The sequence below is a fragment of the Nothoprocta perdicaria genome, unplaced genomic scaffold (assembly GCF_003342845.1).
Source record: "Nothoprocta perdicaria isolate Ctin4 unplaced genomic scaffold, notPer1 scaffold_66, whole genome shotgun sequence".
Classification (NCBI taxonomy): Eukaryota; Metazoa; Chordata; class Aves; order Tinamiformes; family Tinamidae; genus Nothoprocta; species Nothoprocta perdicaria.
In genome coordinates, this window is record NW_020455932.1 from 2,725,700 (window position 1) to 2,731,699 (window position 6,000).

Below are 6,000 nucleotides of genomic sequence, written 5' to 3' on the forward strand. Positions count from 1 at the left end.
GTGATGTACTATTAATGAAATGCCAAAACATTTAGGTTTTATAACAGGGCAATTAATTACTCCCAATAAATGTGACTTATGCCAGACCTCTTCTTTAAAGGAAGCTTTTGGACATCTGGTGAGGGTCCATTTTTGAAAGCAATAGCTGCTAATTCCTACAAAGTTCCCCAGGAGCCATGAGGACTGGAGCCATCAACACAGAAATGAGACATAAGGCAGCTGAAATGGTAAGGGTAACTATAACATTGCAATAATTTTAGGATAACKTGGCATGGATCATAGCATAAGATGCAAACCAAGAGAGGCACAAAGCATTTCTCCACTCCAGACATTCAGGGCTCTTGGTTTCTTTACTAAAGCATCTTCCATACAGCCATAATGGCCCAATTTAAAAATAGGAACCAGTTTGTTCCTGTTTTAAATGCCTCGTCATCCCATTTTTGTTGCTGGRATGATCAGCTAACCCAAAGGAAGAAGCCATCTCCAGAATCACTAGGTTGGGTATTATTATTACCATTATTATTTGGGGGCCAGCAGCAGGCTACGATGACAAATGGTTCAGACACTGCGGCAGTGGTGGCACTGCCTTATGGAGAAAACTGGAAGCTTTAGTTCTATCTGGAAGTATAGGACACCTAGCACGACTGAAGAAGGCTACTGCAGCATCCGCCTACCAGGCCCATCCTATGTCACACCAACCACTACGGAWTTCAGCTGCTTCTGGGAAGAACACTTCGGCTGATGCTGGCATTGCAATGATCTCTGCACGTGCTTCRCAGTTGGCAGCAATGGACCACCCCAAAGAGACAGCCCTGGAGCTTCGGGGCCATAAAGTGCATAAGCCCTCCTTGAAGTAGGGAGGATATAGCATGTGCTGGAATGCCTGTCATCCATGAGCTTAATTCACACGTAACCAGACCCTATTGGGAAGAGATGCACTGGCTTAAGAAAGTCTGCACTTCTTTCTTTTGGGACTACTGGTCTTTGGAAGATTATAGCAAAGCTGTTCCAAGAAATCAAAACGATCATTTCCTGGAGCACAGTCTTTAGCTCTCAGGGTGGCACATATTACAGCATTCTTATTTTTATTTCTGTATTTATTTGAAGGAAATGTACAACAGAAGTCTGATGCTGGCGGTATTTTAAACCCATGAGCACTCTGTAAACAAGCTAGATCCAGAGAGATTTGCATGTTTCTTCATGAAACATAAGGAGAACCACCAAGACCGAGTAATTGAAAACAGTTATGGAGACTTCATTTCCTTGTTTTCCCGGAGCTTTGCTCTTGTGCTGTCTGCTCGCAATCTTCATACCTGCCAGGGACAATCAACTACTTGGAATCTCATTTACATAAGAGATGGGCCAACAGGTCCCCATAAGGACCTACTGCCCTGGAAGAGGTCACCAGCATGCRTTAAAAAAAGGAGAAAGAGGACTTATTTTTTAAACTGCAGTTTTTAAGGGGTCAAAGCAGAGTATCTAAGATCAAAGATTAATATATATATATCTCAGAGAAGACATACCACCRTGACATTTTTTATAGCTTCTCTTATCTAGACAGGCCTTCAAACTCTTTGAAAAGCTTGCCAATTAATTGTCCAAATATAGTGCCCAGGTCTGCAAACRCCTGCTCCGGGGGCAGAGGTCCCCCAGGGGCTGCAGCCACCATCAAAGACAGTGGTAAAACTCCAGCTGACGTCCCTGGGAGAGGCTGCGAGCATCAGCAGTGCTCCCCCAAGCCAAGGTGAGCTCCGCTGCTCTTTGCCAAGGCTTTGCAGGACAGGGTAACCCTTCAAAACAGCCAATGTCTACGTAAACATCAAGGCAAACAGAGAGGAACAAGCAAGACCTCGTTCAGGAGGATCAGGCTCCGTGCAGCTCATTAACTTCAGCGAGGCTCTGCCCTACTGACCTCTTTGCAGAATCAGGTCCTCAGCGGGACGCGACTATAAGAGCGAGGGGAATTTGGTTTAGTAAGGAAATAAGCCAGGCTGGAGCTTGGAAACAAGTCAAACAGGAGGTCAGTGGCATCCTTGTGCTCAGTGAGGGGACCTGATGGACGCCCACCTTGTACAAACTTAGACTCTCTCTCACTTTCTGGTTTAATCTGCCAGCACCAAAGAAGGTCCCGCGGGAGGCGGGTGCCCAGGCAGGGTCTCTCTGCACGCCCGTGGCCACCACGCTGCCACCGCTCCATCCCGCAGGAGGGACCACTCCTGACTTCCACAGGTGAGGGACCCTGCGCGAGCCCAGCATGGGTTTGACTTCAGAGGCAAAGGCGCACGATTCTGACGGCTGCTGCATCTGCAAATAACAAAAGCTGCTCTGCAGAAAGATTGCCCCCAGATACCACGGAAAGAGCCACAAGGGAAAAACAGGCACCACGAGGAAAATACAGGCGGGAGAGGAAAAGCGACGGCTCGCAGAGCTCCACGGCCGCCCTGCAGACCCCTGGGCATCGGTCACTGCAGGTGGCCACCACCTCGTGTCACCCTGCGCGGCATCCCAGGACAGCAGCCACGGGTGGTGAACGGCTCAGGCCTGAAACCCCCATTCCGATTAAACAGCTCAATGATTCGGTATGAGAAAGGGCGATTTGCAGCTGAAAGCTTCAATCCGGAGCAGCCTCGATGCCAACACGCAGTGCCGGCGTCTCAGGTTTTCTTTTATCATGCTGTAAAAATGTATGTGCAATTATACTCACTAAGCCTACATAAGCAGATATTAAGTTTGAGGAATAAAAGGGCAGTTTTAGAACCACCCACAGAATCGCTGCACAATTTTCCATGTCGCCCTCACGGACTTCAGGTTCAACAGACTAAATCCACACTGTGATTTTAATTGCCAATGTTTAATGCCTTTATGCTGAGGCATATTTTTACATTTTGGGGCTTTTATCAAAGTAGGCTGCATTTAATTAAAAGCAGCACCGCAAATCAGTTTGTTTCTCTTGCCTTCTTTTCAAGAGAGCCCAAGAACTATTGCATAGTACCCAGCATTTACACGAGTTTCTTGCCTACACTTTTTATACTAACCACATTCGCAGGATAAAAATACAAGTAAGAACTACCCAGTGCTGCAAAGCTCCTCCCTTAGCTATCAGTCCCTTCAGCTAACAGCAGAGCTAACTAATATATCCTGTCTACTGTATAAAAATTAGTATAGCATTAGTATATTAGTATACTATAATACTATAGTATTAGTATAAAAATTAGTAAAAACAACTTGGTCTTGCTTACAGAACCCCTTAAAAAATGTTTCTGTTTACGTTAAACCCACCTGACCGAAATGAGAGCTCTCAGAGACATTCTGCATTCCCAGAGCACTCTTAAAAGCCCCTGCCAGTCTCGTTTTACATCCTCTAACACCTCGCCTGCCGTATTTCACACTGAATCAATACAGTCATACGTGGAGGAATCGACTCCAATGATGTTTACTGGTATTTCTAATACAAACAGTTCCTCAATGGGTATTTTAYTCAGCTGACAGTAACTCTAGAAGACAGAGCATGCATGGTGCTATCATATGGCCGAGCAATGAAGTTAACTCATTTAAGGGAAAATCAAATGAGAGGACTTGCATTGCGTTGCAACTTACAGAGCACGGCTTTCGGGAGGCTGCATTAGCTGCATGGGACCAGCCATTTACATGCAGCGAGGCTGGGATTTGTTCTGCTGAAGGGAAATCTGGAGAAGGGGCCGCCAAATAAAAACACCAACCCGTCGTTGTTTATCTAGCCACCTCCAGCTATATATAAACACACCTATRCACTGTGACATGCTAGGAATCAGCTGCATCAGCATAATCCCAAAGCACGTTAGCATTGGACAAAACCTGCATGATAACGAAGCCGGAGAGAGGGAATGCGAGCATGGAGAGGGGAGGCGCAACGCAGCCGCCGGCACACCGRGCTACGGCAGCAGAGGCATCGGCTGCTGCCTAAATCAGCCCTCGGACAAACTCCTTTTTCTCTCTTTAGGGGGTCTTTTTCTTTTTGCACGACCAGGCACTGAGAACAGGGAGCTGTTCGGCGGAAAGCCACCGGCTTGGAGGAGCCTGTCCTGGTGCTGCATCGCGGAAAAGTTAGGGCGCATCGCGAGACCCGGCGAGGGGTCCCCGGAGCGCCCGGGGGCGAAGGCGGCTCCCGCACATCGCGGCCCCCCCTGCGGTCCTTACACTGCCCAAAAGTTTTGCACAGTGCAGGTCTGGCCCCGATCCGACACCCTCCCTGTCCCKGCACATGCATCTGGGAGCCCGCCTGGAGGTATGCAAACCACCTCCCCRGAGCTAGGACAGGTTATTTGCCCAGAGGAACAGCCATACGCCAAGGGAGCTGTTAAGATGGGGAAACAGAGAAGATCAAGTCTCTCCTACCAAACGCACGGGGAAAATCAGCTTTCTCCGAAATACGCAGTCACACCGTCACACGCACGCCAGATGGGGAAAAGACACGCGCAGCCCCCTTTCTCCCTTCCCAAAACCCGTCAGCTCAAATATTCTTTGGGGAAAAAAAAAAAATATGGCATTGGGAATTCTTACCTGGCAAAATTTATATCCTGGGCTACCCGAACCTCTACAACACCAGCTTTTCATTGGGCATTTGCAAGGCCAGAGCAGCAGATTATTTCAGGTCATGGAAGTTTACAGCCATAAGCAAAGAAAGAAGAGAAGGAAAAAAAAAGCCCAAACCACAAAAACCAATATGACCCATGTGATATCCCTGCAACGATAGTCTCATCACAAAAAAAAAAAAAGACAAGATGAAGGAAGGGTTTCTACTTGCTCTGAGACATCATATGGAGCTTAATCACAAGCAGTTACGTATATGGTTCTTTTGGCCTTCAATCAAGTGTGTCATTTCGGTGGCAGCTGCCTACGTGATGTAAGCAACCTGGGTGATCCGGTGCGTTGCCAATCACAGCCTCGTGCATCGATTCCACAGCTGAGCAACAGGGAAATGCTATTCCCATGGAAGTCAGGGATCCTGCTATAGCCCAGCACACAAGGCGAGGGAAATGGGAGCCCACACCTCTCCTTTGGCAGAGTTAGAGATCAGCACAGACCTCAGCGAGCCCTTCCCATTGCCGATCCTGTTCCAGTATCCTTTCTCCACCGAGCCCCTCTGTATCACGAGTGGTCTGTATCACGGGAGAGAGGCTTGCAAGGTGCCCGGTGAATTAGTGCAAGGCAGTGTGGTGTGCACTAAGGAGGAGGCTGCTGCTCCGTGGAAAACAGGGAAACTTGGTGGGTGGAAAAGGTGAGTAGCAGGAGAAACATCCCACTCGGGACACCAGGAAGACAGGGYGGCTTGGCCTTCCTTAACGCTTCCCTTTTGCTCCTCAACTGGGTAAACCAGGAGGTAACCGCTGCAAACTGTACATTAAACCTCACAATTGAAATGGGATCTGAACTAAAATGAAGCAAGGGTGAATATGTCAAACCTACTTCTRCACACGGTGAGACACGCAGGACTCCCTCCAGGAGTCCTCTTGTTGATGACAATGGCGTCCAAGCAGGAGTTTGGGGCCAAACCCTGCCTTCAGGTGCATTTGTTGATTTTCATGGCATTACTAGGACCTGCCTATTCAAAAAGGCTCTTCTTGGCATGGGATCTTTCTCCTTATCCAACTCCCCAAGGGCTGGACACCACGCAGACACAAAGTCGTTATTACATCCCCCACATGATTAACAAGGAGAGGGCCCAGAAATAACGTTAAAGAAAGGACTCTCCGGACAGCAAAAGCGATGCTCCATGGCAACTTGCACCCCCTGCCTCCCCATGCACGTGTGTGTGCACACAGCAAGAAAATCAATAATAACAGCAATAACAACAACAAATAAATAGAGCCACAGCATCCCAAAGCACATGCAGGGTGTGCAGTATCAACTAGTCCTGCAAGTGAGTGGAGGGAGGGAGGGAAAGAGCCGGACGGGGGGGTGGGCAGATGGAGGGAAGGGATGGAGGCAGAGGGGGATGGAGGGAGGGATGGAGGGAGGGAT